Here is a 20,523-nt window from a genome sequence, read left to right as displayed (position 1 = left end):
TTTCAGGCCAAGACCCATTTTAAAATCAACATAAAAAACATTTTCGACCTTTTTATGTTGATTTGAAAATGGGTCTCGGCCCGAAACTTGTAATCGAATGTACATGATGGCTGGGACTGGTGGCCACGAGAACGTACGATCGCAAGAAGACCGGGCTCCGGACGGACACACGGGGCTACCGAGAGGGAAGACCATCGTGCTCGGCGTATGGCTCTGGCGCATCGTACTGCATCTGCAGCTGAAATTTCAGCACCAGTTGTCACCACAGTGACACAACGAACTCCACGGTTACTTCAAGGATAGCTCCGAGGCGAACACACTGTAGCGTGTGTTCCACTGACACCAAACCACCATTATCTGCGACTTCAGCAGTGTCAAGCGAGAGCTCAATAGTGTCAAGCGAGAGCTCGTTGGAGAGCAGGTTGTGTTTTTCGATGAAAGCTGTTGCTGTCTCGGTGGCAATGATGGTCGCGTGTTCGTTAGAAGGAGACCAAATTATCCTGTCTGTGTGCTAGACAGACAAGACCTACATCTGGAGTTATGTTCTGAGGTGCGATTTCGTATGACAGCAGGAGCACTCTCACGGATATACTACGCACCCTGACTTCAAATTTGTACGTCGGTCTGGCAGTTAGACCTGTCATGCTACCATTAATGAAGAGCATTCCAGGGGCTGTTTTCCAACAGGGTAACGCTTGCCCACATACTGCTGTTGTAACCCAACATGCTCTACAGAGTTTTGTTGTGTTGCCTTGCCATGCTCGATCACCAGATCTGTCTCCAATCGAGCACACATGGGATATCATCGGACGACAACTACCGCGTCATCCAGAAACAGTGCTACCCATAGCTGTATTGACTGACGAAGTGCAACAGACGTGGAAGATCAACTGACAAACTGACATCCGGCGCCTGTTCAACACAGTGCCTGTACGTTTGCATGCTTGCATTCAATATTCTGGCGGGTAAACAGGTTACGAATCAACCAGCATTTCACATTTACCTAGGCACATCCTCGCGCTTGCATTAGCCTCTGATCTTACAATGTTAATGACTTATACAGGGTGGTCCATTGATAGTGAGCGGGCCAAATATCTCACGAAATAAGCATCAAACGAAAAAACTACAAAGAACGAAACTCGTCTAGCTTGAAGGAGGAAACCAGATGGTGCTATGGTTGGCCCGCTAGATGGCGCTGCCATAGATCAAACATATCAACTGCGTTTTTTTTTTTTAATAGGAACCCCCATTTTTTATTACATATTCGCGTAGTACGTAAAGAAATATTAATGTTTTAGTTGGACCACTTTTTTCGCTTTGTGAATGATGGTGTTGTAATAGGCACAAACGTGTAAGGACGTGGTATCCTGTGACATTCCGCCAGTGCGGACGGTATTTGCTTCGTGATACATTACCTGTATTAAAATGGACCGTTTACCAATTGCGGAAAAGGTCGATGTCGCGTTGATGTATGGCTATTGTCAAAATGCCCAACGGGTGTGTGCTATTGTATGCTGCTCGGTATTCTGGGCGACATCATCCAAGTGTCCGGACCCTTCGCCGGATAGTTACGTTATTTAAGGTAACAGGAAGTGTTCAGCCACATGTGAAACGTCAACTACGACCTGCAACAAATGATGAAGACCAATTAGGTGTTTTAGCTGCTGTCGCGGCTAATCCGCACATCAGTAGCAGACAACTGCGCAAGAATCGGGAATCTCAGAAACGTCGGTGTTGAGAATGCTACATCAACATCGATTGCGCCCGTACCATATTTCTATGCACCAGGAATTGTATGGCGGCGACTTTTGGACGTCGTGTACAGTTCTGCCACTGGGCACAAGAGAAATTAGGCAACGATGACAGATTTTTTGCGCGCGTTCTATTTAGCGACGAAGCGTCATTCACCAACAGCGGTAACGTAAACCGGCATAATATGCACTGTTGGGCAACGGAAAATCCACGATGGCTTGGACAAGTGGAACATCAGCGACCTTGGAAGGTTAATGTATGGTGTGGCATTATGGGAGGAAGGATAATTGACCCCCATTTTATCGATGGCAATCTAAATGGTGCAATGTATGCTGATTTTCTACGTAATGTTCTACCGATGTTACTACAAGATGTTTCACTGCATGACAGAATGGCGATGTACTTCCATCATGATGGTTGTCCGGCACATGGCTCGCATGCGGTTGAAGCGGTATTGAATAGCATATTTCATGACAGGTGGATTAGTCGTCGAAGCCATGGCCCGCACGTTCACCGGATCTGACGTCCCCGGATTTCTTTCTGTGGGGAAAGTTGAAGGATATTTGCCATCGTGATCCACCGACAACGCCTGACCACATGCATCAGTGCATTTTCAATCCATGTGCGAACAATACGGAAGGCGAACTACTCGCTGTTGAGAGGCATGTCGTTACACGTATTGCCAAATGCATTGAGGTTGACGGACATCATTTTGTGCATTTATTGCATTAATATGGTATTTACAGGTAATGACGCTGTAACAGCATGTTCACAAAGGTACCTGTATCACATTGGAACAACCGAAATAAAGTGTTCAAACGTACCTACGTTCTGTATTTTAATTTAAAAAATCTACCAGTTACCAACTGTTCGTCTAAAATTGTGAGCCATATGTTTGTGACTATTACAGCGCCATCTATCACAAAGCGAAAAATGTGGTCCAACTAAAACATTCATATTTCTTTACGTACTACACGAATATGTAATAAAACGGGGATTCCTATTTAAAAAAACGCAGTTGATATCCGTTTGACCTATGGCAGCGCCATCTAGCGGGCGAACCATAGCGCCATCTGTTTTCCCCCTTCAAGCTAGACAAGTTTCGTTCTTTGTAGTTTTTTCGTTTGACGCTTATGTCGTGACATATTTGGGCCGGTCACGATCAATGGACAACCCTGTATATGTTAACTGGATAAATGTACTCCGGAAATTACATTAGTCTACATTAATTACTTTTGGTGTTGCGATTTTCTTCCGTCAGTATATTTTTGCTAAGTCCTTGCGTAAATATACCGGGTGATCAAAACGTCAGTATAAATTTGAAAACTTAATAAACCACGGAATAAAGTAGATAGAGGGGTAAAAATTGACACACATGCTTGGAATGACATGGGGTTTTATTAGAACCAAAAAAAAAGTACTGCTAGACGCGTCAAAGATCTCTTGCGCACGTCGTTTGGTGATGATTGTGTGCTCAACCGCCACTTTCGTTATGCTTGGCCTCCCAGGTCCCCAGACTTCAGTCCGTGCGATTATTGGTTTTGGGGTTACCTGAAGTCGCAAGTGTATCGTGATGGACCGACATCTCTAGGGATGCTGAAAGACAACATCCGACGCCAATGCCTCACCATAACTCCGGACATGCTTTACAGTGCTGTTCACAACATTATTCCTCTACTACAGCTATTGTTGAGGAATGATAATGGACATATTGAGCATTTCCTGTAAAGAACATCATCTTTGCTCTGTCTTACTTTGTCATGCCAATTATTGCTACTATGATCAGATGACGCGCCATCTGTCGGACATTTTTTAAACTTTTGTATTTTTTTTGGTTCTAATAAAACCCCATGTCATTCCAAGCATGTGTGTCAATCTGTACCTCTCTATCTACATTATTCCGTGATTTATTCAAATTTATACTGACTTTTTGATCACCCGGTAGATGAAATCGGTGATGGCGAACAGACGCAGTCCACTTCTCAGAGAGTTTCATTTTAAGATGTACACAATCGACCAGCCAGATATGAGCGGAATCGGTGGGCCGTGTCTCAAGCCTTCCCCTCGTGAGTGATGCACCTGCGAGGAAGCCCGACAGATCGCTTGACCTACTTAACGGAGAGGCAATAGGACCCGCGAGCGCGCGGGCAGCCGTTGCTGCCTCGCCGCCGACGTAAACAGTGGCTCGCAGCCCTTCCGGTACGCTGACCGCCGCGGCGAGGGGTCGCCCGAGTATCGATTACGGCGTCGCGGCGTCGCGTGGCGTCCCACCCCCGGCGGCGGCGCCAGCGTCGGAGGTGGAGGTGGAGGCGGCGGCGGCGGTGGTGGGGGCTGCGTGTCCGGCGCCTCCGCCGCACTCGAGCCGCGGCGCCGCAGCCCGACGGTCGCTCCGGCGCAGCTCCCGCCAGCCGCTACAGGTACGTGCGCTGTTCGCCGCTCGCAGCTGGCCGGGGCGCCGCACTGGGAGCTGCGCTGCCGCTCCACCTCGTCTGCAGAGCTCTATTCCACACTCGAAGAGTTTTATCGGTGAGGTTCGGCACGACAGTCCGGCTACCGCACGCGACGGCAGCGGACGCGGCAGGCGGGCATAGGTCCTGCGCGGTGCGCGGCCGGCATTAGCACACAATGCGGGCGGCCACGCCTTCCGCTCAGCTGGCGGCCTGGCCCGGACAGCGCCGGCGAGCAGCGGCGCCTGGCGTCTCCGCAAAGTGGCCGACACGGCGCCGGCACGCGGCACAGCGCACACACAGTACACGCCGCCGGCTGCGAACGGCGCGCTCCGCCGGAACTGTCGCAACCGTTGCCGCACGCACCCCGTCGCGTTTTCCCTTTCGATTGTGCTCCCACGTTTAATTCCAGCCTCGCAACACTCGTAGGCTCTGTACTTTGGACGCGTTTACACAGTAGTTCTGACACCCATTCCCTTTCGGTGACGATCTCCGCATGTTGCGTACACTTCCTCGCTTCGCGTGTGGCTTCAGTTGCTGTACGAACGGTTCGCAGTGTCGACTTTGGATGCTATTACAGCGAGTGTCTGTGGCAGTTTCTCTGACGACAAATTAATGAGGAATTCCGTCTACTGCCTTTGTACCATTTTTATTGTTCCCGTGTACATTTGAAAGCAATAGCTTCATCATCAGGTCTTCTTGGCATGTAAGAACCCTTCATGGGAATGTGAACACTTCAAAAACGCAAATATATCAATTTTGTTGTTTCCTTTTGTCTCTGACCGCAGTAACATCCACAGATATGCATTTCTGGTGTGGTGACATCATAAATAAAAAAAGTTCCTACCTGTAGTACATACATTACCATGCGTTATCTAGCTAACTTAGAACTGACCTTAGATCTGAATTTTAACATAACAACTCTATGCTGTCGTGGCTACGATTTGCAGTTGCAACCACTTTTATTGATACAGTTAGCCCCCTCTTAGCAAGCCCCTGTAGCGGCGCCAGCACCCTTTCCTAACTACGGCGAAGTGTACAGGTTTTACTATGAGCGAAACCACTCCCTAATGCCAATATTTGTGATAAGTTTTATTCTAAGTACAAAAGAACACAATAATTACTGTACAGGTAATACATACCTACAAAAGCCCCGTTTTCTTGGAATCGAAAGTACTTCTTCTTCATTAAGTGCACCATTCTTCATGATCAGCAGCGAGACCTACTGTTTGTCCATGGGTTTTCTGAACGCCGATTCTGTGCTCAGTCCATCCACTGACTTAAGTTCTTTAGCCAGGATAATCTTTCACGTCGTGGACCACATCTGCCACAAATCTTTCCTTCAAGTATTTGTTGGAACAGGTGGTACTTGTTGTTGCGCATTATGTGGCCAAAGTATTCGCGTTATCTTCTTTTGGTGGTAATGAAAATTTCTAAATCTGCGTTCACACGCTGCAACAGTGATACATTTGTGACTTAATCTGTACGTGGTATTTTTAATGTTTCCGCTTCCTTAGTTGAGTGGCCAGCTCGTCTGACTGGCATGCAGCGTGCCCGGGTTCGATTCCCGGACGGCTCGGTGATTTTCTCCGCTCGGTAACTGAATGTTGTGTTGCTTTCATCATCATTTCAGTATAATCGCTACGTAAGTGTTCCAATGTGGTGTCACGTGGAAAAATCAAGCTCTTATCTACAACTATGATAGGTGTCAACAACTCAGTTGCACAGAGTAGAATACTAAATACGTAGAATCGAAGTAGCTGACTGCAAAGTGTAACGCTTGTGTCACGAATAGCCAGAACTTTTTTCATTCCTCTGGAAAGAACTTCTGGACTGTTCATTTCTTCCGAGAATTTCTTGAGAGAACTCGCAGTTATCGTTGATTTGACACCCCAAATACTTATACGGCACAATTCCTTCGATCTTACCATTAACGAATACAATAGTTCCATGGACGTGAGATGGCTGGACATCTCGTTTAAACGTAAGGTCAAGGTTATATTCTCTTGGGCAACACTGTTTAGTAATTCTTGTAGATCCTCAAAAATGGTTCAAATGGCTCTGAGGACTATGGGACTTAACTGCTGTGGTCATCAGTCCCCTAGAACTTAGAACTCCTTAAACCCAATTAACCTAAGGACATCATACACATCCATGCCCGAGACAGGATTCGAACCTGCGTCCGCAGCGATCGCGCGGTACCAGACTGTAGCGCCTAGAACCGATCGGCCACTCCGGCCGGCTTGTAGATCCTCATCCTGATTGCAAGCGAGATAGTGTATATGGGCACAACAAAAGTATTACAAAAGCTGTAGGCGGAATTTATTATTACGTTTATCTTTTATTTCACTCGTTTTGCCATAAATAGCCACTGTAGCTACAATGGAAAAAAGAATTCTTTAGTGACCATATTATTCCGAATGACGTTGTTTTCGACGTGCACTGTTATTAAATTTGTTCATTTTCGACCGTTCACACGTGTACGATGTCCTCTCAAGAGGAGCTAACATGCACTGACATACTTCATAGTGAGCTGTTAAGGCTATTTCAGAGTGGCACAATAGTCAAAATCGTGCGAGTCTCTTTTTGACGGTTCCCTTTTGGCAACAAACTTCATAAGCTACGCAAGCTTTCTTGCTTTGCGTGTGTTTTCAGTTGTTTGAATAGTCCGGAGCTTCGAATTTTGGCCGCGATTACAGAGAGATTTTCAGACACTTTATCTTTCGGTCATAAATTACTAATCGTTTCTAAGTAAGAGGATCACTCAAACCAGCAATTATTAAAAATACTGATGTGCAGCATTTCGCTCAATTATTTACAATTTACACGTTTTGGGCATCACTTATGTCTCGGATGATTACCATGTATGACCTGCTACTTAAAGCAATCACTTCAAAGTCAGCGAACATAGGGGCACACATCGAGAAGAGAGTGTGTTGGATCTTCTAATTATTATTAGTTGATACTAAGCGTTTCGTTTTAGAATCCATCATTTTCTGTGGAATTAAGGCCCCGTTTTTCAGAATCGCATTTAGTCAGTTCTTGCATGCTTAAAATACGGTTTTGAATTCGTCTATGTCCGTATGTAAACAAATATCTGAGCAAAAAGAGTACGTCAACAAAAACGGGAAAGATATTTCTGATAGGTGTAGGGACCTATATGAAGTTATGTCCAGCGTGCTACCTACGTATTCACATAAAATGATTTTGAAAACGAACGTTCTGAAAGCGGTTCCAGTGTTAATGTGTTGATAGCTTTGAGCAGCATCGTGTCCCTTGATAGAAACTGACACCATGTGTTACTTTCGATGGCTGTTGCTGGATGAGTTTCGCGTAATCTTTTCATTGTGCTTTATGCGGTCACGGTTTCACTTTCATCCTCTAGAGAAGCAGTAGGAGCCGAGTTTGTTTCATGCACTATTTGCGCAGTTATTTTAGCTATTTTACAATTACTTTTTCATTTTCAGCTTAAGATGCACCATATTATTTCTTTTACTTGCAATGTGCAGATGAACTGTCATAAGGGACTGCTCGTGGAATCTAATTTATAGAGAATAGAGCTGAAGTACTTTCAAAGAGACAGCGTTCATTTATTTCATCTTGAGTATTATTCCCAGCACAAAACCTTCATTCATTTGCCATTAATGACGTTCCTCCTTCCAAGACATTACACAATCATTATTTCGTTAAGTCTGCTGCGAATAAATTCTACTTCAGATATCCATTTTCTTTTTGGTCTGTGCATTGACCGTATAAAATATATCTGATAGAATAGTCTCATAAGAGCATCACTACCGTTCAGCATCCATAGCACTCCTATCCATGTTCCGTTGAAATGTTCGGTATAAATTATATCACCGATAGTACTAAACTATAACTAAAACAGAAACATGTTGATGGGTAGAAAAAGCTGAACTAGTAGCTAGGAATTTATATTCCTTTCTAGATTAAGTTATTCCTGTTACTTGCTGTCCTGCGTGGTGATTTGGACGTTGTCTTAACGCTCGCCGCTGTTTGCGTTGATCACTCACAAATTAATTCGCATTTTTTGAAGGAAGGACGATGTCAACGTTATTGAGTACCTCATTTGTACCAGTAAGACGGAACCGGAATTTGCTAGCAAAAGGAAGAAAGGTAAGGATTTAACGTCCCGTCGAGGATGACGCCATTAGTGATGTATCATGAATTACAATAGGACAAGGACGAGAGAGGAAATCAACTGTGCCCTTCTCAAAGGCAGATATCGTTAAAAGACAGATATCGTTAAAACATTGAAATCCTAAATCTTGATCTTCAGATGGAGATTTGTACGCCATTCCTAGATGCGACTGCAGTGCCGTGTCCATTGCGCGACCTGGGATTAGTTTGTTTATGAATTTATTCTTCCTATGACGAAAAACATAAATCAAAATGACTCGACATGGAGAACAGACTAACCCTGCACCACACGTCTTATGTGACAGCGTTTGCACCAACTTGCTACGTTTGGTTAAACAAACAACAGCGTCATTTTGTCGACTGAAACGTGGGTGATACTCCCTCTTGCATGTACTGCCCATGTTCTCGCAGTTTGGCGTATCCGTGCCACAAGGGTTCGACGATCATGCACGTTTTCTTTTTTTTTTTTTTTTTTTTTTTTTTTTTTTTTTTTTTGTATATATATCGTGTATGTCTTGCTTACATTCTGCTCTAGAAAGTATGTTACCACTGCTCTCTCTAATAACTGTTAGGTACATTAACTTCAGAGCTGGCACAGAAAACGTCTAAATAGTCTTTTATGTCGTAAAGAAGCTGAGAGTTGTCGTCGCAATAAAACGTTTACTAAAGAACAGCATACTGGCTACAAGAACGGTGTCGCACTGTCTACTTTCTCGTTTTACTCACGCTCTGAAACGTCAAGAAAATACGACGAATTATTCCACTGCGATTAAATGTGTTGTCGGTAATATGTATGAGCTAATCTGGCGAACAAATTATTTTTTTATCTGTGTTGCGTGATTTCCGGTATCTGTTTTGTAACGCTGTGTTCTTTTCGTGGAGTCGGCTGCGAACCCATTTGTTTATTCCGATGAAAGGAAATTTCCTACCAGCTGAATTTTTTATTTTTTTATGTTTATCTCATGTGTGTACAGTCGACTTCAAGACAGTACTGTCTACTCTTCCGGTACCAGTTACGCGTGCTTCATGAGTCGAACGCCGTAAGTACCGTAACCGTTGTTCCGTCCAGGGAGGTGCCCATAATTCGTCTGCCACACAGTTTGGTGAGTCACGTCAAATGCCCTCCACTCTGACGCAGAGTTCATTTCCTTTAGAATAAAGACTTTTCCTTTATTTGGGGATACGCTTTTCCGATTACTTACTACTAACTGTGTTTTCAGTGCCTCCCTTCTTCCCATATTTACGTGGTAATCAACAATCAATCATGCATCCCAACCAAACGAAGAAAACAAAACCAAGGAAACAATGAACGTTGTGTACATGGAGATAAATTGGCAGTAGAAATCATTTAGCGTGACATAAATCGAGAATACAAACTATAATGCACTTTTGTTCTACATGAACCTAGGTTTGATTTCGTGTAACTACGGCTCGCACAGCAGTGTCCATTAAGTCATGCGCAGTTTTTCCTTTTATGTTCCTCATTCTGTATTATTATTATTTTCGATTATTCCCTTTTAAGAGAGCGAGTGAACCTGAGTAGTCATGATTTCTTCTTCTTTCTTCGTTCTTCCCAAATTCTCTTCATACGTTCACTGTGTTCTCTCTTGCGTTCTTCCGACCATCTTTTTCGCGTTCTGTTCTCCGTCTGTTCTTGTTTAAATGTGTGTTTCTTTATGATGCTTCTAAACTGTTCTCTATTGTGTGATCCCCAGTTCTTTAATGTCTTGTTCTGTTTCAGTGCCCCACTTCGTCTTGTTTTTGCTCTTGCTTACTGTCTCATAGATTTGCCGTGTGAGCCTGCTTTTATTCATCCTGCTGATATGTCCATAAAATTTCATCCTTCTCTTTCTAATGGTGTCTGTTATTGTTTATGTGTCCTTGTAAATTTCTCTAGTTGGCCTCTTCATCCAAATTCCTTCCCGAAACACTGGTCCATATATTTTCCTCAGAATTTTTCTTTCCTGCTTTTCGATCTCTCTGATCTTCGTATGACCATAAATCACTGTAGTTTCTGCGGCATAAAGTGCTTCTGGTAGTGGTCAGCGTCTGTTCACCTAGTTGGTGCGGCTGCTCCATTCTCTTCTTGATCTCAACAATCAAGTCGTAAACATGTGACCTTCATAGAAGAGCACCACGAAACAAATTTCAACTTGAATAAGTATGATGGAACAAAAGGAAAGAAATGCACTACCTCAGGCATCAGTCTCTAGACTGAATCTTTCTGGACATGCGCAGAAGAGTCGGAGTATCTCACCCTGTGTATGTTTTATAATATTTACACGGATTCTTAAGTCTGCTTGTCTATTCACCTATCCATCTAACCATCGGCCTACCATTTGCAAAGCACTTAATTGTGAATTACAAGGTAGTCGCGCAGATTTAGATGTTTCCTTATATTGAATTAATTCATAAGCCTTTTGACTACTGTATGTGATTTTCTGTCATTTTATTATAATAAATCATACCTAGAACGGCTTATATCCGTAGCACGCACACTACAAAGTGTATAAAAACAACCAAATACGGAGTTTGGCTCAGTATGGCGTAATAAAAGTTCTGCTAAGTTATGCTTTTGGCGACCAAACCCGATGTTGCATCTCATTGGCCACAATCATTTCCACGAGACAAAAATCCGACGCGGCAGATCTTACTTTCACCCTTCGCATTGTAATGGAACGTGGAAACCCACGCCGTGACTTCACCAGCTCCTCGTCCACCAACGTTTCCACGTCGCAAGGGAGGACGCTTTTAGCGATCTCGGCTGCACAGGCAGGTTGACGAGAAATGTTTAGACTTACCGCTTGTCAGTAACTTGCCTTGTTGAGTCGACGGATCCGAAACGAGTTGCAGCAGATCACGAATGAGCAGATACTATTTATTGCTCTCAAGGTCAGTATTCTGTCTATCAGACCGAAAACGTCTTGTCGAATTAAACACATGTCAAACTACCTTCGACCCAGAAAGTTATTTCAGGTGACTTTCCACCGTCTTCTGTGTTAATCTTGGGCGACATGCAAGTTTCTTCTCGACTACTACAAAGGCGAATACGAGCAACAAGCGTTTTGCTTCAGCTGAGCTTAAACCTTCCACTGCTATCATGCGTGACACTTTGCAGTGACAGCGTGTAGAATAAGTTAGATACAAACTAAAGCCGCCACTGACAACTCGGTGTAACGTGATGTCAAACACACAAAACCAGATGAAGTGAGGACCGGAGTAAACGAAGCCTTCTGCTTTTCTACTACCTACAGGGGAAGATGTAGATTTCTAACACATTTCTTCATCTGTGGAAACCCAGTTACGACAATTTAAAAAGAAGGATAGCAGAATAGCAGTGTGAACAAGCCTATGGCTAAAATATTGTCGGGACGCGAAGAAAAATGCTCAAATGTGTGTGAAATCTTATGGGACTTAACTGCTAAGGTCATCAGTCCTTAAGCTTACACACTACTTAACCTAAATTATCCTAAGGACAAATATATTCACACCCATGCCCGAGGGAGGAGTCGAACGTCCGCCGGGACCGACGCGAAGAAGATACTTTTTAACGGCATAGCTATGTTAAAGTCTCTTTTAATTAATAGAGGAATCAGCTGCTTCCAAGGTCAGTAGCTTGTCTCATTAATGCCTCAGTAATGAAACCTAAAAAGATATATGTAACAATAATCTCCGTCATGGACTAATCTGGTGTCATAATAGTGTTGACAGGAAAAAGACAGCTGCAGGCATTAAAAAACCAGCAATTTATACTCGAAGGTCACGATACGAAAATTGGACACCGCTATAAGAAAAACACGTAGAGCAGAACGTCTATGGATTGAGCATACCGTACCACGCATGCTTTCAGCATCGGACTGGGATTGTTACGTGACTTTCGTATTACGCTGTTTGCTTACATTTTGTGGTACAACCGAAACTATAGTGTTGCACGCACTTCTAATGTTCATACATAACTAGTTATTAGTATCAGCAACGGTGAATAAATACAGCTGCTGTGGTTGCAAATCGAAATAGGTCAAACAGGAAAAGTTAGTTGTAGCAGGTGCAAAACTGTAATTCTAGTTTTCAAATCAAAAAGAGACGATGTGGTGAAATTATTGACAGTAAATGTAATAAAGAGATTATATGGTAGGTTTAATTTACGATTTATATGGTTATATGTTTATGAGACGAGAGTTAGATAACTTCGGTATTGTTTGCTGTTCGCCAATACGTTTAAAGTAAACACAGCTTGAGTAATCTTCACTTCCAGATAATATTTATTACGACAGATTGAGTCGTTATCTTCCAGTTACAAAGGCCTCCAATACGCTTTGCTTATTTTGAAGTACTCACTATAGGAAGACATAGTACTCGTGTGTAGGTCACGGACGATGAGTGTGTACGATTAATCATTTAGTTCCCGAAAAATGAAGGAAAATCAGTTTATGTGATCGCTCTAAGCTTGTTGACACCATTAAAATTGTATATTACAGAACTGAGGATGGTCACTAAGTGACCGAAAATCGATTTTGCGGTTAATAAAACAAAAAATACGACCAATGCTGTCTCTCCTTCTAAGAAAATTAAACACATTGCATTAAAAAAAACAGAAGAATTCGTCCCTAAACGTATTTCAGTGTGTGATAAATCGCTAATTTGTCGCATGTCATAGCTCAACATATAATGTTGCTTTTTCGGAAGGTTCTCTTTTTCTCACAGAAGGAAGCTATTTCACAATGTCACTGCAACATAAGTTACGAAAATGGAGACTCGGAAATACGGTGAAGTGCAATACCAAACGTAAAAAAATAGCGGTGGACCTTTTACTCTAACAATGATAATAATAATAATAATAGTAGCGTCATATGAGCTTTGATGCTGACTAGCGATTTGCTCCTGCATTTTTCCTTCAATGTTTTGAGCCACGTTCATCCCAGATATCAAGTGCACAACGTTAAGATGCGTATAAAACGCATTAAAAAGTCCACGTTACTTTGAACTTTACCTGTGTGTACTAGAAATGTAATAGCGTTCAAAATCTGCAGAGTGCGCTTGAGCAAACCTTACTTCACAACATAGTCCCTTGACTTTTTTTTTTTTTTTTTTTTTTTTTTTTGCTCACTTGAATGCTCACTCCGTAGATTTTCTAATACTGCGTTTACCCTACTGATGACGTTTAAGTTGATAGAATCGTCAGATACTGGGGAGATCCTGTTTATTCTACGTCGCCTGACTCGTTTGCGACGTGACAGACAGTCGTCTGTCATTTCAACATAATTACTTTTTGCCCTGCAGTACATCAGTAAAATGGCGGCCTATATTAATCAATATTGTTGCTCTATTTTCTTTGTTTATCCATTGAGCTTCCTACAATTATTTAGATAAGTGGCATAGGAAAGAACAACACGACAACAATAAATAGTGCAGTACGAAAGAAGACGATCAATAATCATACGACAATGTACGGTTTCATTTGTATATTTATTACAACTCAAAAAAATTGATCAGAATTTCGAACCGTTTTGGTACGATCGACTTTCATACGTAATGTGGGACTTCTCTTATACACAGGGCGTCACAGGAGGAATGGTCGATAATCAACGCAGTGACAGAAACAATCATTCGAAGCATATTAGAGGATATTAGAGCCCATATTCACTATATTTTATTGTTTTCGTCCAAACTACCTCCTCCCAAATTATGGAAAGCAAAGAGCCTGCAGTACAAGAGATTTGTTTCACAATATCGAAGAAGAAGAAGTCCTTGTAGTTCTTAAGCTGTGTATTTTAGAATCCATGTTTGCTGGACGTTTTTGCTTCGAACAATGGTTCCTGTCATATCTCTGAGTACTGACAATTCCTTGGGTACACGCAGTATTTTGCATCCATCAATGATAAGACGACTTTGTCACGAAATGATTGTTTGATAAATTTTGAGTTTGTAGCTCGTGTAATTGTTTTTAATAGCACGCAAGGAAAATATGATCGATTTGGCTGAAGAAGACAGCGAGCGTCACGAGGGACAGACAGCGACGCCTCCCACGTAGAGGGTGTTTTCCGTTAAGATCGGTTTTCTTATCCTAATACTCCTTGTTTGCCAGTTACGATACTTGAGCACTCTTCTGTGAAACGTACAACTCTTTCAGACACTCTTAATCGCTCTGTGATACTGTTAAACGCCTGCAGAAAGCTTGAAACGTGATACAGATTAACTGAGATTTTTTTCTGTTTCTGCGAAGATTCCATGCGTTATATCTCTAAAGATATTGTTGAAATGTGAGAACGTGTGTTGTTGCAATTGTTTATAGCAACCATCCCATTCTCATTTTAGTGTTGAAACGAAACAGAAATCCGGACACCAGACGCAATTGGCCATTGAATTGAATTCAATGGCGACAACTGGAAATTTTTGCCAGACCTTGACGCGAACCCGGAATTTCCGCTTCAGAGTGGGCAGGGCTCGAATCCCGAGGCCTGGTCACACCTCCGCAGAGTATGTGGGGCGCAGAAAAGTGAGATCCACAGGACTCAACAGAAGTGGAAGGCTTTGTTGTTGTTTATTTATTTTTGTTTCTTTTCTTGTGGTTTTTACTGTTATTAGGAAGTTATTTGGAACAGTCATCGTCCACACGGAAAAATGACTGGGGAAAAGGAAAGAATAATACATAAAATTCACATATTTACTGCGCGATCTCCCATCCGTTGTGGAGATCTAATAAAGACCCCTAGAAGATAGTTGCAAATAATATTCGGTAACGTGGCGTATGTTCGAGCGCTGCATGTGCTGTTTGTAAGCAGGACCAGAAGTGGAGGCGAGGTTTTGGTTCCCCGCATCGGCTGTTCGAGCACGTTTCCCGTCCAACCCCAATTCCAAACTTGTCACACACTACTTATGCAGCGTCCCCTGTCCACCACACCCATTGCTCGCAGCCTCACGCTGATATCCACAAGAGTTCGGAAGAAGAGTGCATCCGCACGGAAATGATCTTAATTGCCGCCAAGGCATATATGCTTATACAGGATGTTGGGGGTATAAGAGGAGATGTTTCTGTTCATGACTGAGGGCAATGTACTGAACAACAATGCATCAGTATTTACATAACTTGCTGAATAATAATTATAGCTATTAGGAGTAGCATGTTCTTAAGTTGCTTAGTATCTCCAAGTACGCGTGACACAGGAAAGCCATTACTATTGATTTTCTCGTGGGCAGCAGGTCGGGTATTGAAGTAAGGACGTATAGAAACGATACTTATAGTCTGCACTAACACGGATAGTCCACTTCGCGGTGCATTTACGACCTTGCAGAAAACATCAGTCAGTAAATTATGTGATGCGTTTGCGATAAGACTGTTCGACGCAGAGAAAAAATGACTAACGCTGGAGTGGTTACATATTAAGGTACCAGTGTTCACAATATCTGTACCTATATCATTTCTATGTGCGATACCTGTTGTTTCAGACATGTCAGAAAGAACAAGCACCACACATATAAATTCTCATTCTTATAGTTTATAGTCCCATTCGACACAGTAATTGTTACTGTATGAACGGAATTTCACTTACCCTGTAAATGTGCAGGATTCGACTAACAGAACCATGCTTCGTTTTAAATTCAAGAATCGGTATTGATGTTCCCACCATTCAAATTATAAGCTCATCTTCTAGACGTTTTGGAGACGCTTGTGGGCGAATTTGGGGCTGGTATGTCACCTCTATAGGACCCGTTTCTACATAAGGGGACTGGCGCAGTCATTAGTTATTCCTCATTAAACTGCACTTTTAACAATATTTGGGGTGATTAGCGACTTCCGAGACGAATTAATCAAGAACACGAGTGCGAATGATGATATTTAACTGGATAAAGTCGTCTTTTATTCTCACACAACTGCTATCAGGGATCTCATAAATCACACAAAACTTTGCGATGTTCATCCCATATTATTCTGGTTGAAGGAGGTGTCACTGTGAAAAAAGTTGGCATTGGGCATAAAGTTGTCGCGATAACGCCTACGTTTGTGATACTACTGGCATGTGATCATGATAGTTATAAACCCGCCGAGACCTATCGAATATTAATAGTTCTTCCATTGTTGTCGTCATATTATGCGCAAAAATAAACTCATGTAAATGAAATAAATTCGATGACGCTAGAATGCACTTCGGAGTAATTATGGAAGAAGATTTTACATTGTTGAAGGAAAAGACTATGTTACGAAAATATATAAATGTCACAATAATATTGTTAGCATTACAAAAAATTATGTTACGAAATGAATTTTCTATTTTAAATTTTACTGAAATGTGAGACCCTGTGACGAAATTAAAATTATAAGGTAATAGGAATCATTCGATACTAAGTAACGTGTGATTTGTAATAATGAATGATCATTTTGCTCATAGTGATGGAAATGTGTTTAATGTGGGAGCGAGATAAACGTCAACAACAGGAACTTCAGATTGGCTATGTGTGAGAGAATTCAATACTTGTAAATATGCTACTGCTGTTGTGGGGACAACCCGAAAGTTAAAACATTGGTCCGGTAGACAAGAGTGGAAATGTGACACCCTGGAGATTAAAGTTTTTCCATGTTGGAAGTCACTTCGTTTATGCGCTTTCTTATCATGGAAAGGTGAATATAAAAAAATAATTTAAGTTTAGTGAAGAGTTATAGAACTGTGAATTACTAAAGAAAGCGTTCTCGCTTCCCGCGCCCGGGTTCCCGGGTTAGATTCCCGGCGGGGTCAGGGATTTTCTCTGCCTCGTGATGACTGAGTATTGTGTGATGTGCTTAGGTTAGTTAGGTTTAAGTAGTTCTAAGTTCATGGGGACTGATAACGATAGATGTTAAGTCCCATAGTGCTCAGAGCCATTTGAACCATTTGAACTTAAGAAAGCGGTTGTTATGATGTCTACAAGTAGCGCTTACTTATGAACGTAAATATAAGAGTAACTGAGACAAAGCCGAAAGCATATATGGTTTCATCATCGTTATATGATCTGATTTGTAGTGATTCAGTTTTCCATGACGCTTTACAAGAATGCCATTGCATTCGCATTTCGCTTTTTTATAACAGGAAATGGCATTCCACAAGTAACACGTGTTGTGCAGTAAAATTAAATATAATTGTCAACCAAGCAGATCCATCTGAAGAGGACCGGACTACTTTCAGCCGTGATACACGACGCTAAATAAAAATCGCAGAGCGACTGACTGGTGCGGTCTTGTTACGATATTACCAGTGTTGTGTCATTCAGTGTTGTGAATAATTGTTTAAAGCTCCAACTAGGCTAACGTCAGCGAGAACAAGGAAATTCGACATGTGGAATGTAAACGTACCACCCAGGAAGCGTGTTAGGCAAGGGAGGAGTGGAACCGTTTATCGTCAAGATAAGCAGAGTTCATTGTAACCGGTCAGAAGGAACAGGGCTTGCTGTCGCAGGCCGCTAGGGAGACGTGGCCACGCCGGCGACGGAAGACGTACAACTGCGGGCGCTGGGGCCGGCTCATTAGCCAGCCTGCCAGCACTCCTGTTGAATCCACCGGAGCACCGCCGGCAACACGAGGCCCCATTTGTTCTTCAGGACAAACGGCTGGAGACTCTCTTTAATTTTAATTCGCGAGGCGTTCGCAGTCATATTCTCGGCGCGCTCATGCCAATTAATTTTAAAAAAAATAACGATAAGTCTGGGGACCATCCAGCAGTTGTTAGAAGCGCCTTCTTTTAAATTTTAATTCTTTTAATTTATCGTCACATCATAAAATAAATACATAAATGATTTGGCGGACAGGTTGAGCATCAATCTGCGGCTGTTTGCTGATGGTACTGTGGTGTACCGGAAGATGTCGGCGTTGAGTGGCTACAGCAGGATACAAGACAATATATTCTAGCTGGTGTGAAAAATGGCAGCTGGCTCTAAACGTAGAAAAACATAAGTTAATGCAGTTAATTTTAACAAGACTCCGGATAGGGCACTGTCTTTTTAGCCATCGACATCTTTTAAGTGGCGATTCCCCCCCGCTTTGTCGCCACTGCTCTCAACTCCGGACGGTGAGACACCTTTTACTTGAGTGCCCCTATTTTACTCCGCTACGCGCCCGTCTGCAGCTGTCACCTGATATACTTCCATTTTAGCAGATGACATGCGCTCACCCGATCGCGTCCTCGAGTTTATCAGTGGCAGCGAGATGACGTCGGACGTCGGTCATTTGAAGCTCTTTTTGGGGAAAACAACCCCCCCCCCCCCCCCCGACTATAATGGTTTTCTAAGCTTTCCTTCTGTATTTAGTTTCCTCACTTTTTGAGTTACTGCTGATTTCCATTTTTTTTTTTTTTTTTATTTTTTTTATTTTTTTTTTTTTTTTTTTTTTTTTTTTTTTTTTTACCTTTCCCTAAGCAACAGACCGGGCGCTAATGACCGTAGCAGTTCAGTTTTGCACCCTAAAAGCGTAACAAAAAAAGACACAGTCAGGTTCATTAAAATACGATGACGTTCTATAAACTTTTCTTTTTTGAAAGCAGGTCGGTTTTACTCATGATTCCAATACACCATATTATGACCCACTCTTTTGGCTACAAAGGCCCGTAATCCGCGTGATACCACTTCACTGGTCGACATCGGAGCCAGTGTCTTGCTGCATCAATAACCTCACCATTATCCATGTATTGCTTCCCGTGGAATGCATTCCTCATTGGACCAAACAGATGGGAGCCGGAGAGTGCTAGATCCAGGCTGTAGGGAGAATGAGGAAGAACAGTCCAATGAAGCTTTGTCAGCTCCTCTCGGGTGCACAGACTTCTGTGAGGCCTTGCGTTGTCATGGAGAGAAGTTCGTTTGCATTAGTTTTGGGTCGAAGAACAACTCAAGTCATTTCTTCAGTTTCCTCAAGGTGCCACAATTCACGTCAGAGTTGATCGTAGCACCATGAGGGAGGACATCAAAAAGAATAACCGCTTCAGAGTGCTAGAAGACGGACGCCATGGCTTCACCAGCTGAGAGTGAAGCTCAGAACTTTTTCTTCAGAGGAGAGATAGTGTGGCGCCACTCCATGGATTGACGTCTTGTCACGGTTCGAAGCGATGAACCCATGTTTGATCGCCTGTAACACTGTTCGACACCAAAATTGCCACGATTAGCGTCGTGATGCTCAAGCAATTCCGCGCAGATGGCCCTTCGTTACTGTTTATGGTCTTCCGTTAGGCAAGAAACCAGCGAGCACATACCTCTGATTACCCCAACTGATGGACGAGTGTGTCAGAACTGCCGTTAGATAGTCCAATTGTGCAGCGAGATGTTTGAGTGTGATGCGTCGATCACCTCGAATGAGAGTGTCCGCACGTTCCAACATTGTAGGAGTCACAGCTCTGCGCAGATGGACGGCACATGGGAGATCGGACAGGTGTGCGCGACCTTGTTGCGATAGTGACAGAAACTTCACGCAACGAGTCACTATGCTTTTGTTCACTGCCAAGTCTCCGTAGACATTTTACAGGCGCCGATATATATCTGCATTGTTTTAGTTTTCCTCCACAATGAAGCTCTGTGCATGGAACGCACCTCCGTTACAGACGCATTTTTGAAGGCTACGTGCCGGGGTTTCTGGCTGAGCGGTTCTAGGCGCTTCAGTCCAGAACCGCGCTGCTGCTACGGTCGCAGGTTCGAATCCTGTCTCGGGCATGGATGTGTGTAATGTCCTTAGGTTAGTCAGGTTTAAGTAGTTCTAAGTCTAGGGGACTGACGACCTCAGATGTTAAGTCCCATAGTGTTCAGAGCCATTTGAACCAATTTTTTTTTTTTTGAAGGCTACGTATAATACCACCACCTATCGAAACTGCATGAAACTATAGTGGCTGAAACGAGACTATTCCACGATGTCCCACAACAAGTTCCGTATTTTTTCAACCGAAACTGGTCGAGAAAAAAATATGTGGCATTCCTTGATCAATGCACCTCGCATCTACGTTTAACGTTAGAAAGCGATACGAAATGGAACGAGCGTGTGAGGATTGTCGTGGGGAAGGTGCATGGTCGACTTCGGCTTGCTGGGGCAGTGGCTCATCTGTAAAGAAGATCGCATTCTTGACTACTGCTGGAGTGTCTAGGATCACCACCAGATCTGTTTAAAGGAAGTCATGGAAACAATTCAGAGGCGGGCTGTTAGATTTGTTAGAGATTCGAT

General features: G+C 42.9%; 1 protein-coding gene across 2 annotated transcripts in view; it reads left to right on the top strand.

The window, feature by feature from the left end:
• The first annotated feature begins 4,109 nt into the window (after window positions 1-4,109).
• The window catches only part of LOC124607393 (BTB/POZ domain-containing protein 1-like), a 461,534-nt gene continuing 445,120 nt past the window's right edge, over window positions 4,110-20,523 (top strand). Inside the window, exon 1 of one of the 2 annotated variants that reach the window (XM_047139712.1) lies at window positions 4,110-4,169. The gene's annotated coding sequence lies outside the window, so the exon portion shown is untranslated. The remainder of the gene's footprint in view (window positions 4,170-20,523) is intronic. The other variant, XM_047139713.1, reaches the window with a different exon arrangement.

The sequence above is a fragment of the Schistocerca americana genome, chromosome 3 (assembly GCF_021461395.2).
Source record: "Schistocerca americana isolate TAMUIC-IGC-003095 chromosome 3, iqSchAmer2.1, whole genome shotgun sequence".
Classification (NCBI taxonomy): domain Eukaryota; kingdom Metazoa; phylum Arthropoda; class Insecta; order Orthoptera; family Acrididae; genus Schistocerca; species Schistocerca americana.
The sequence above is the reverse complement of the archived record's forward strand: the minus strand, read 5'-3'. Positions and strand labels throughout refer to the sequence as shown.